Source organism: Mytilus trossulus, chromosome 6, assembly GCF_036588685.1.
Source record: "Mytilus trossulus isolate FHL-02 chromosome 6, PNRI_Mtr1.1.1.hap1, whole genome shotgun sequence".
NCBI lineage: Eukaryota > Metazoa > Mollusca > Bivalvia > Mytilida > Mytilidae > Mytilus > Mytilus trossulus.
The window spans coordinates 16649494-16663409 of record NC_086378.1 but is presented as its reverse complement, the minus strand read 5'-3'; positions in this window follow the sequence as shown (position 1 = coordinate 16663409).

Here is a 13916-nt window from a genome sequence, read left to right as displayed (position 1 = left end):
ACTAGTTCAGTGTTAATGAACGCCTACTTATTTCCAAATTGTACACAAGAAACTAAAATATAAAATAATACAAGACAAGACTAACAAAGGCCAGAGGCTCCTGACTTGGGACAGGCGCCAAAATGGAACGGGGTTAAACATGTTTGTGAGATCTCAACCCTCCCCCTATACCTCTAACCAATGTAGAAAAGTAAACGCATAACAATACGCACATTAAAATTCAGTTCAAGAGAAGTCCGAGTCTGATGTCAGAAGATGTAACCAAAGAAAATAAAAAAAATGACAATAATACATACATAATAACAGACTACTAGCAGTTAACTGACATGCCAGCCCCAGACTTCAATAAAACTTATTGAAAGATTATGATTTCATCATATGAACATCAGGCACAATCCTTCCCGTTAGGGGTTTAGTATCATACCATCATAACATATATGAGAAGAACATAACCCGTGTCATGCCAACAACTGTTTTTAGAATAAATGTGTTTAGTTCCGATGCAAAGACCTTATCAGTGACTCAATATTAACGCCAACATATGCAATCTTTAATGACTTGACAACAGTATCGTAATTATATCCCTTCTTAATCAGTCTATTCAAAGGTTTTGTTAGTTTCTGAGGTGAATACTGACAAATTTGTGCTTTATAAAGAATATTTCCATGAAACATTGGATGTAAAATACCAGAACGTATAAGAAGTCTGCATGTTGAGCTATATTTACGAATGATGTCCTTATACCGATGATAAAATTTAGTAAATGTTTTGACTAGTTTGTGATATCGAAAACCCTGGTGTAATAATTTTTCAGTAATGCATAAATTTCTCTTGTTAAAATCTAAAACATTGTTACATACACGAGCGAATCGTACAAGTTGAGACATATAAACACCGTGAGATGGTGACAAGGGAACGTCACCTTCTAAAGATGGATAATTAACGATGGGAAATGAAAAATCATCCCTTTTATCATAAATGTTAGTATTAACCTTTCCGTTAGTGATACAGATATCAAGATCGATGAAAGGGCAGTGGTCATTGTCAGTATTAGCTTTATTTAAAGTAAGTTCAACAGGATAAATTTCATTTATATATATACTGAAGTCGTCATCATTGCGAGCCAAAATATCATCCAAATATCTAAAAGTATTCTTAAATTTGTTTATCAGATGTTGTTTTGATGGGTCTTTGCTTGTTTTTGTCATAAATTGTAACTCATAACAATACAAAAACAGGTCTGCAATAAGTGGTGCACAGTTAGTCTCCATTGGAATTCCGATAATAAGAACATACTTAATCAACCAATAACCTAAAAAAAAAACACTATAAATTCACTAAATACCTATCTCATTTCAAAGCTGATACCTTTTTAAATATGTGGTTTAAATGGGGTACGAAGTGGGATTCCCATTTCCCCGTAAAATGGCATACTCCCTTTACTTCTTTCATGACGCAGCCCCTCGTTAGTTCTTTGAAGCACATTAGATAGCTATATAGTTTTAAAACTCCTATTCTACTTTCCAAATCAACACAAATGGTTAAGCTCGGTCACTTGTTAAAAATAGAACAATGTCCAATATCACTACACAATGTACACAGAGATGCTTTAATTACACTCCTTATGTTGAGGCGCATTATGAATATTGACCCAACTGAGATATGTAAACAATATTCACGGATCAGTGGGTAAGTTACTGCCTTTACATGGGATATTGATAATTTTGGAATTTCAAATCAGTGTGAAGTCGTCCATCTACGTCAATATCGACGGAAGAATCAAAGTAAAGGAGTAGTCCTTCTTATATAAGTAGTATCCATAATTGCAAATTCGCTATGATATATGCTACATGTATGCAAGTACGCACTGAAAATTCAGTGAAAGGACATCATCAATATATCTGAAAGTAAATTTGAGGAATTTTGACACTAGTCACTGATACTTGTCTTATACGAAAAATCTGGTGTTAATACATGATCTTCGGTTTTTTGGTACACACACTTAGACAATGAATGATTGTATGACGCAAAATATTAGATTGCAACAAGTTCAATTTAAAAAATAATGGATCTTGCAAATATCATAACATGCTTTTTAAGAGTGTATTCAATTCACCGTAGAACGGTGATTATTTAAGACTGTCAGATTTTCTCTGCGAACACAGTTGGAGTTAAAGGCAATTTGAATGCACAAGTCTTAGGGGACATTTGGAGGTATTATACAGAACCATTGCAAATACATGCAAATGAAATGCATGCACATGTCTGACTGTTGTAGCAAAACATCACTTACGTCAGAGAAATATGTATTAAAATGTCTCATATCTACAACCAAACTATACTCTTCTGTGAAATATCAATGGTCTTGAAAGAGTTCATTGTAAAAACTTTACCTGAACCCAGAATGATTTCAAACAGTTGTTTATTTCTTCACTCCATGAATCGAACATAACAGTTGCATTTTACAAATGTGAGCGATGTAGTTTAAATAGGTGATAACTCGTGTAAAAATAAAGAGGCTCACATTTTCCCCCGTTACACAAGATAATTCATTGCACATTATTAATTTTAAGAGATATGGTTCAACTCGATGGCATAATTTGCTTCATTGGTATGAGTAGCTCTTGTTTATAAATGATGTTTTCTGTACGATCATTTTTAAGTTATGCTTATTGTTCATGTATAATACCAATTAAAAAAAAAATGAAAAGTAGAATAAAATTTCAGGGGGCAGATTGTAAAAAGATATAACATGTTCAAATTTCACGAGCCGTTCGGCGAGGGAAATTCATTCTCAAGACTGGTATTTTTAAATATACCCCTCCTTAACATGATATATCTGTTTAATTACACCGAATGTTAACATTAAAAATGCATTGATGATCGTGAAATTACAAGCGTCCAGTCGGATAGAGTATGTTTTTGGCAAATACTACGGCAGAGAGGGTAACAAAGGCATATCCTTTTTGCATATACCCATGCAACGTCAAAAGCGAACTTTATTCGTTTGGTAACAGTAAATTGGTGAAAAAATACACTGTCTATCAACCAATCAAAACCAAGGATTCTACTATAAGATGTATTTTTTGGGAAAATACCACGGCAGAGAGGGTTAAAAAGGCATATCTTTTTTGCATATACCCCGGTGGCGTTAAAAACTGAACGATATTCATTTGATAACAGTAAATTGGTGAAAAATACACTGGTTATCAACCAATCAAAACCCAGGATTCTTTCATAAGGTTTAATTATAAAAAAGACCACTAATATTTTAAGTATGACGCAAAACAAATTCATAAAGGTTGAATTATATAACATAAATTGTATTTTGAGTACATTTCCTTTTTAATATAAGATAAAGTTCTTTGTTTTCACTTGGCACAAACAATAATGTATGATTTAATAATTTACTTTCGACAAAAGGTTATCAATAGGTTAATAAAAAAGAAAGAAACAATGATTATAAAACTAACAAGAAAATAATAAAACATTACAAAATGGATATTTAGCTTTTGAACTTATTAAAAACATTTTAGATTTTTAATTGACATGATTGATACCAATAATGTATCAGAAACACTATTTTAGATCTGATGAATACACAGATATACAGAGAACCAATCCAACATTTATAGATGACTACTCAATGATCCAGTCTGGAATTGGTATGTGTATTATTACAAAAAATATTGAAATCTCTTACCGGATGTTTTCGTATCTTATAAATAGCCAAAGTTAAACAGATTTATATAAAGTTGCTATTACGATCCTATACTAGATTTTTCACAAAATCGCAATGCTTGACCATCATTACATATCCTTTCACAACAATTTATCGTGATACCGATTGTAAACAGTGAATATACCCTTTTCTACCGTACCAATATAATTGACATCATTATAACACAACTGTTTTATCTGTAAATTTGTGTAACATTTAGACACAGTCATAATTTTGTGATGTGTATATGTGATTGGGGAAATGAAATAAGACATTACAAACAAACTTTTTTTTCATTTAAAATAAGGGGAACATACTTAATATTGTTGTCCCGCAAAAACACCCAAATCTTATTCCTGCGTGTACTTGAAAAGAACACTTGTTTGATGTTAATTGTCCAAAAGTGCAAAACATTTTCCTGTTAATATTTTTTGTTGTCTACCCAAGTTACTCAAAGTAATCCAACATATTAAAATTATCAATCAAAGTAATATCAAAAGAAATTGCAAGAAATTCAGAAGTTACGGAGTTTACTTACACTTATACAGTTATTGATTAATGAATTAATTCTTTCTACAGCTACTTATCTTTATCATCTGCTTTACACTTTCAATACAATAAATCCTGGAAAACTGTCATAGGCAATGCAAATCTGTGATTCTTTTGTATAAAGCATGGTACACATTTAGGCTATTTACCAAGTAGGAGAGGAGTTCACTTGCATTTTGTTTTGTTTTTCATTTTACACCTGTTAACAGTGCTGATTACTGGGTATGCAAACTATTGCTTGCCATCTCCAGCACAAACTATCTTACGATTATTACTAGTACGAAATAATTCATTTTCAAAATCATTTGTGTTTTTGTTGTTCCACTACTCTAGTCTGCATAGCTCTCAAATTACTCTATATCAGTAAAACGAGTTTCTAAAAGCAGCGATCAATTAACTTTGATTGAAAAATCATTTTAGATTTGTTTTTCACTTTCCCTATAAACAATGTATAGTTTTCTTAAAATATTGTTTTAAATATTGAAATCACCCAACACCCAAAATAAAAATAAATCAAATGAAAACCAATTACTATAGATTGGTCTTGGTCTTACTGATAGGGTATTTAATAGAGACATTTTCATTTAAATGTTGTGAAATGGCCTTTTTAACTTTTTTGGGATCAAACGTGTTTTCTAGACGAAACGCGCGTCTGGCGTATATACAAAATTTAGTCCTGGTATCTATGATGAGTTTATTTGAATGAACTGTCAATGATGTACTAACAAGTGTAAACAATTATCACGTAAAGGTATTTCAAACTGGTGTACAGACCAGAACAAATTTAATGTCAATATTATGTTTATTACTCATTGCTACATGCTTACAGTACTCAACATTTGGTGTGAACAGGTGAACACGGACTTTTATTATCCTTATAATATTTTTCGATGTTCGGTTGATTTAATAGAGTGACTTTCATCGGACCAAGAGTTGAATTGATTTGCTGAATAAAAATGAATCATGATTTTTTTTTCAGAATCAAGACCGCTTCGTGATCACAGGTATATATAAATATATATATGTTACAGTAAATAGGTGAAATTAGAAATTACACGTAATGACTAAACGTTTCAGTAAATACATGTAATTACTAGCCAATTTAGTAATTACATGTATTTACTAGTTGTTACAGTGATTACTGGTAATCACTGATTTTTTTTGGTCATTTTTACAGCTATTTACTAACTTGATGTTTTTGTTTTAAAATTAAAAACATAATTCAAGATACCAAATAAGAAAGTAAAGGGATAGGGACTGTAAATGAGCTTACTTAAGGATGTAGGAATATAAGGCACATCAAAAGTGAAAAATGTAGATTTTGGCTTATATCTCTGAAATCAATTTATATAGAGCAATTGTAACTAAATCAAATTTATCATTAGGTCAATATCTATCTTCCCTGAAATTTGCAGATGAATTAAATAACCGGTTGTCCTGAATATTATTGATGCAGATAAACAGTAAACAACAATAACATTCAGCAAAGTAAGATTTTCAAATAACTGAATCACCAAAACGATCAGTTAACCTATTAAGGAGTTATTGCCCTTTATAGTCAATATATACAATTTTTCGATAATTTTTGTAAAATTTTACTTGTTTATTCTTTAGTTTTCTATGTTGTGTCATGTGTTCTATTGTTTTTCTGTTTGTTTTTTTCTTTTTTAGCCATGGCGTTGTCCGTTTGTTTTAGATTTACGAGTTTGACTGTCCCTTTGGTATCTTTCGTCCCTCTTCTTTTACAAAATTCCTCTTCTCTCAAACAAGTTGATAATATTGAACCAAAGTTGTCCACAATCAACATTAAGGCATTTAGTTTTAAAGATGTGTCCGACGACCCCGCTTGCGAACCAAGATGGCCGACATGGCTAAAAATAGTACTAAAGGTTAAATGCAGTTTTTTGCTCATATATCTGAAACCAAGACATTTAGTGAAAATCTGGCGATAATATAACTGTTTAAGGTCACGACCTATCTTGGACTATACACAGGGATTTCTGTAAGGCTATGATTCTGATAAATGAGTATAAATGTGAAAAAAACTTTTAGAGACTAAATGTTTGTATATGTTGCACTTTGTAAATACTGCTGTTTTTCAAACCACGCCTCTTTTGGGAGATTTAGAAAATTCATAGAAAATTAATTGTGTTGACATACTGGTTCCCAGTTATGCTCTCTGAGTTCCATCTCATAGAGACATAACTTGGGAATGTTACCGGTATATATACACGTGCATATTGCAATTGTTTACATTGAAATATGTGGTAACCCTTCATTCGAGGTAGGGGTAGTTAAGAAAATTAGTGTTAGTTTAAACCCTAGAAAATTCAGGGCATATAAACGTTGCAAATATGCCGCACAGACCTATATTTTGACCTTTGAAAAAAAATGTGGTGCATATGAACTTTCAATTTTAGGATAACTTTTTTTTGAAAACTTCATAGAAAAGTGGAACGGTTTAAGCCTAGTCCTATAATATAAGACTTTGAAGGTTCATATAATTTACATGCAACGTTTTTTATCGGATATTTTTTTACTACCATTGTTGAACCGCAGAGTCATATAAAAACAATACATTTTCTCGTAGTGGATTCCCAACGAATTTTTTGGGGAACTTTGAACGGCAATTTGACAATATTTACAGCAACTATAAGTAAACTTTTTTCATTATCCTTACAAATTAACATCTCAAATAATAAATAATATGTCTTACCTTATCATATGATGGATTTATATCCTTTTTAAACCAATTTTCAAACTGCCCCCACCTCATTTCAAATTGTCAAGCGGGTCAAGTACGAGAAGTTCCGCAGGTCTTTCCGAATATTAATCAGTTGTACATATTTTAGAATATTCCTTTGGAAACGAATTTTGTTTTGACTTTAAGATGATAATAAATGATGAAATGATGTAAATAAATTGTAATTTCCTCACCAATAGAAAAAAATGTGTTTTTTAATACTTAAGAGGCGAAAATTTAGTATTAATAAAAAGGTAAGGGATGCTTGTATAAATGAATATTATGTCCCGATAATAACAGGAATTACACGGTGAAAATTTCTCCAAAGAGTTATTGAAAATAACTTGGCTGTCTCATGAAAATTATAGTCAAAGCTTGAAATGGTGACAATCATTACATACATGAATAAGGTAGTTTGCTTTCTATATTTACTTGTTAACAGATTTTAATTCATGTTGGGGCTTTGCCATATTACAGCTGTTTTCCCCCATGGTGGTCATAACGGCGTTTTTTTTCCTCTCGCGGAAGGCCATATGGTATAAACTGCTTACATCAACTTCATTTACACTCTTGTTAATGTAAATTTTTTTGTCTCATTGGCTTTCATACCACATCTCTGTACACTTTTGATTAGAGCTAATTTCATAATGCGTGTAGAGTAAAGCTTTGATCGGCTTGCTTGCTTTGTATGTATTAACTTCTACCCAAGCTTAGTAAAAAAGATTCACATATTAATACAATATAAATCTATATATAGTTATACAATTAATGCATAGCTCAACGGCCATATACAGAGTATAGGGTCAAATGTCAATCAATAAACGGTAAAATGTGATTCTATAAGTATTTTGTATTTAAAAAGTGATTCATATGATATGAATATTACACGAATTAGGCAAACCAATATAAATTTGCATTTATGCATTACAATATCTTTCATGTTTCTTGTGCTGTTAATCTGGCGGCCCCTTTTTCCTTTCTTTTTCTTATTTTAAACGACTTCATGTACTATTTCCAAATAAACATATTTTCTTCCTGTCTTATTCAATCAATACTAATATGTTAAGCCCTTCAATCAGACATCACACAACAAAACAATGGTAAAATTGCGAGATCAACATATGCATGAAAAGTTTAAATATTAAATGTCCAAAATCAGTTTTGTTTTATTGGCAAGAAGCTGGCAGGTGCGCTAGGGATGACTCCGGTTTTATTTTCTCATATGGTAACTTTATTTTGTCGCTAAAAAACACCAGCAAATGTATAAGCGATATCATTAAAAGAACCTACAGTTGTATCAAGTCAAGTCAAATTTATTAATACAATCAGGCACATATTGTGTGCAACAAGAGCAGCATTATGTAGTATAAGATATTAAATTGTAATTTTTTTTGACCGTAGACAACTTCATAGAAGATATTAGATACTAAGAAAGGCGAAGGATGCAAGTTGCAGCACTGTCAGTGTCCTTCCTGTAAATGTTGTGCAGAGTTTTAAAAAATATACTTGTCAAAAAAGGAGCAAATTTAGTGTTAACGAGTTTCTACAAACACCGAGATATTAACATTTTATTCTTTCTTGAAATTTCGTCTCTTACAACTTGCTTTGTAACAACTCGATTTTTGCAATACAAATATTGCCTCGCCAGCTATTGATACATACAAGAAAACGTTACGTGAATGAGAATTGACTCGCTCACTCCCGTTGTATGAACTCATATTTTGAAAGATAGTTATCTATTCATCCGCTCTCACAACTAGAAATAAATTTCTGCTGATGCTTAACGACTTGGACAAGAGCCCTATTTATGTTTAAACATATTATTTATTAATCTGTATTTTGGACATTGTTCGTTTCAACTGTTAACAATATACTTATACCTTTTTTTTTTGGGGGGGGGAGGGGGAGGGGAAGGGGGAGGCATATCATCAAGTCACTTAAATAAAGAATCGGCATATATATTTGAAATAAAATGGCGTGCAAAAAATTGTTTGTCAACTGAGAATAAAAGTGATGAATTAGGAACATTATTTTAAACTATTAATGCGGTAAGAAGTTACCTTCATTAATATTTAGGTTGTTCCTACTCATTTTATTTGTTTTGGCAGTGTATTATTGATTTAAATTTTTGCTACGAGAAAAAAGTACAAATTTTATAAGACTCTGAGGTTCAAAATTGATATTAAAAAAAATATCCTATAAAAAACGTTGAATTTAACTGATATGAACCTTCAGATTCTTATATTATAGGACTAGGTTTAAGTCGTAAAAGGAGTTCCTATTAGAAATAGCATTGTCAATATTTTCAGAAATGCAACCTTTAGAGTCTGTAGTTTGAAGACGCGATAAGAAAACTACTATGTCACGTTCATATCTAAGAGTATCATATATTGTGTGACACAGTCACGTTTTGATAATTCTCATTTATAATCAGGTTAGTTTGTCGATTAAACGTAACATGATAAGGTAAAAAGATATATATGTATATTGAATCAACCCAATTGTTAAAAAAAAACATGTGTTATACGTGTTTTATAGTCGGAAACCGATTCATTGATATTTTGATATGAATCATATGAATTCCGAATAATGCAGTCATGGTTTTTACCTTACAGATATTTTTAAATGGCTGTATTAAAGAATGTTTGGGAATGGATTTGCATTCATACATTGGTAAACTTTAAAACTGCTGTATGATGTATTTATCTGCAATTTTGTTACCCTTTTAAATTAATAAAATGTTCTTACAATTTACAATACTTTTATTCTGCAGTACATATGAAAAATGCGGACAAACCTTTGATGCTTCAGCATATCAAAACATCAACAAAATAAAGTGCGGTAAGACATTTATTATATCATGTAGTAAAAGAATGGCTTTGATACTAGTTATTATGTAGACAGAATTATAAAACAAAAGCTACTTCAACCAGATCACAATTATGTTACCAGAAATGAGAAATTTATTCAATAGGGTACTTTAATTTTATCGTCCTCCCCTACGCCCATACAACCCTGTTCAGTCGCTCCGTTATTCTTGTATCTTGACTTTGAGACGAGAACAGGCATAACAGTGACGTGACGATCTCTGAATAAAAAAATATCATCGTTGTCACAATGTGAGAGGAGGCATTTTCAAACTTGCTTCGATCAATCGAAAAACTGTTTCATAGAAGAGAAAACGGCCATGTAAATGATAATAAATAGATATTCGGATTTTTAATGCATACAATGTAGATATTCGTAAAATGTGTCACGATCGACAAAATGTGGAAAAAAGGTTCGAATTGTGTCTCGCGGCGGATATTTTGAGATATATTTGTGTGGTAAACCCGTCTATCTGTACTTAAATAAGCATGGCATTCGATATATTTTTTTTTATATCTGGTTCACCCTCATTCAATGGAAGTTTTCGTGTTGTACCAATATTTGTGTTTATAAAGGGTTTATAAACGACCGCAAACATTAAATTTTTTTTGTAATATACTATTAGCACGTCGTCGTTGTTGTTGCCAGCGTCGTCCGAAGACGAATGGTTTCCGGATAATAACTGTAAAAGAAGTTTATAAAATACAATAAAATTTCAACATAAGTTTTATAACCACTTATGGAATGTTGGGATTGATTTTTGGGTGTTTAGGTCCCAATAGAGAAGGACCAAGGAACCCAAAATGTGTCAAATTCAGTATTTGTCTAGTTTCGAGACAATAACTTGTGTGTAAGTGTATGGATCTTTTTAAAATTGTAACAAATGGTTCCATTTTAGAAAAGGAGTGTTGATTATGGCAGTTATGCCCTATACTGTTTAGGAATTACAAATGTAGGGGCTAAAAAGGGACAACAACAATACTTTTCTAATTCTTAGAAAAATTGATTATTTATTGAACAATTTCAATAAGATTTTATTCTTGATTTCTTTGGGTTCTTAAATATGCTGAATTTAACCGTGTATTAAGTTCATGGAATTTGTCCCCGTTTTGAAATTGGTCCACATGAGGTCCAAAGGGTTCAAAATTAAACTTTCTTTGATTTCATAAAAAAAATGAATTATTTAGGTTCTTTGATATGCCGAACTTTCCCGTGTATTTAGATTTCTAATTTTGAGTCCCGTTTTCAAATTGATCTTCATTATGGTTCAAAGTGTACTTAATTAAACTTAGTTTGGTTTTAACAAAAAATGAGTTCTTGGTGGTAATTGAAATGCTGAACCTAAACATGTATTCAAATTTTTTATTATAAATCCAGATTTCAAGTTGGTCCAAATTGTCCAAAATTTAAGTTTGTTTGATTTAAACAAACATTGAATTTAATGGGTTCTTTAAATTTGGTTGTATAAAACTAATCATGAATTTAGATCTTTGATTTGTAGGCCCTGTTTTCAAATCGTCCACATTGAGGTCAAAAGGGTCCAAAATTTAACTGTGTTTAGTTTCATTAAACCTATAATACTTGTGATTCTTTGATATGCTATATCAAACCATGGCCATGTATTTAGATGTTGGATATTGGACTATTGGTTGCACTTTGTAAATACAGCTGTTTCTCAAAACACGCCTCTCTTGGGGAAATCTTGAATATTCATAGAAAATAATTTTGTTTACATACTGGTTCCCAGTTTTGCTCTCTGTGTTCCATTTCACAGAGACATAATTTGGGAATGTTACTAGTAAATTTACATGTGCATATTGTTTACATTGAAATCTGTGGTAACCTTTCATTCGAGCTAGGGTTAGTTAAGACAATAAGTGTAAGTTAAAACTCTGAGAAGTCCAGGGCATGTTCACGTTGAAAATATGCCGCAGAGCCCTATATTTTGACCTTTGAAAACAATTGTGGTGCATATGAACTTTCAATTCTAGGATAAGATGTTTTTCAAAACTTCATAATAAAAGTGGTACAGTTTGAGCCATAAAGGAGTTCGTTTGGGAAATTGAATTGTCAATATTTACAGAAATGCAACCTATAATTGGTAAATAAAAGAAATAAGTTTATCAGACCACATTTATTCTGTGTCAGAAACCTATACTGTGTCAACTATTTAATCATAATCTAAATTCAGAGCTGAATCAGGCTTGAATGTTGTGTCAATAACTGCCCCAATTGTTCAGGGTTCGACCTCTGCGGTCGTATAAAGCTGTGCCCTGCGGAGCATCTGGTTTTGAATGTTTTTGTTATTTGGTAGGTTGTAATAACTTAAACCATTGGTTTACATGTTTTATCTCATTTATTAAGTTTGATTGGTCCTTGGTAAAATCCCCTTATATTTTTTATCAAACCTTCTCAGTTACAACTGCACAATTGTAGTTCACAAACACAAAAGAATTAAATCAGTCACCAACGAATGTATGATACATTTCTCTAATAAGTATATAAATTTTGTGAATCCGCTTCTTTCGAATGTACGTTTCTGAGCTTTAGAATTTCGATCGCCATTGAATTTATATCGTATTCTCCTATTAACTTTATACATATGTACAATATTGATGATCATGTTGTTTTTGGCGATCATTTGAAACTACCTACAAGAAAAGGTACAATAAAGAAATACTAAAGCTAAAACAAGAACACTTCGTTACCACCTTAAAGCATGTAAAGATAATACACATTGCATTTTTTCAATGTTTCATTCAAATTTATCTATTAAATAATTTGTATTTTTTTTTAAGCAATATAACTTAACAATTGTATTTCTTGAATAGTTTTGAAAAATAAGAGGTCTTTGTTACACATCCTCTGCTATTATTTTATAAGACAATAGGTCGATTCTGTTTTCACCACAGGCTATATTTTATAGCTTTGTACTTGCCAAATATAAAACTAACCAGGTTGACTTGTTTGTATGTTCTGTTTATACTAACTAGTATTCATTTACTGCGACACTGATTTGTATTTCGATACATTTGAATAAAAGTTTATTTATCAAAAAAAAGTTAAGAGATTCGTGTGATCTTTTATACAAGCTATATTCTGTTTAACTGAAAGACGTGTATGGAAAGACGTCTATCAATGACGTATATTGACCATCATGTAAGGAAAGGCAAACCTGCATTGGCAACACTAGACTCAAGTTATCAATGTAAATCACGTGTTGCTTAAAAGTAAAAAAAGTTTAAAAAAAAAGTTTACCATTTTCGACGCTTATTTGTATTCTACCTAATTATGAAACTGGAAAACTTTAACAAGGTTTACTTTTATTGTTTACTGTTTGATCAATATCTGTAGACAATAAGCCGATGTGTCATTCTCTATCGTTGTTAATCTCAATAAATGACGTTACGAGTACATCCTTCGTATTCGTATATACATATCTTCTTGCATTCATGCAGGATGAGAAAGTTCTTCTTTGGGATCATGTTATTTAGCAAATCAAATGCATCAACCCGTATTTAAATACCTATTTAGGGGGAGAACAAGATCAAAGAAATATCGATATTCAATTACAATAGTTCCTGGATGAAATACAGTTGAACATTCGTATTTTATCTCTTGAAATATTTATAAAATCTATTCATAGAATATCAAAGATAAACAATTGAAAACAACATCTGGATAATCGTTCAACTTCTCTCTGAAAAATTTCGATTTAAGACCAAAATTCACATGTCCCATTATGTACTAAACTATATTTTAAACATCTTAGACATTTTATAAAACAATAAAATAAGAATTGTTAGTCTTTCTTAAAAATAAAAGATTTAGCTATTTTCAAATATTGTAACATCAGATTATTCTAGTTAATAGATATAGGAAGATGTGGTGTGAGTGCCAATGAGACAACTCTCCATCAAAATAACAATTTAAAAAGTAAACCATTATGGGTTAAAGTACGGCCTTCAACACGGAGCCTTGGCTCACACCGAAGAACAAGCTATAAAGGGCCCCAAAATTACTAGTGTAAAACCA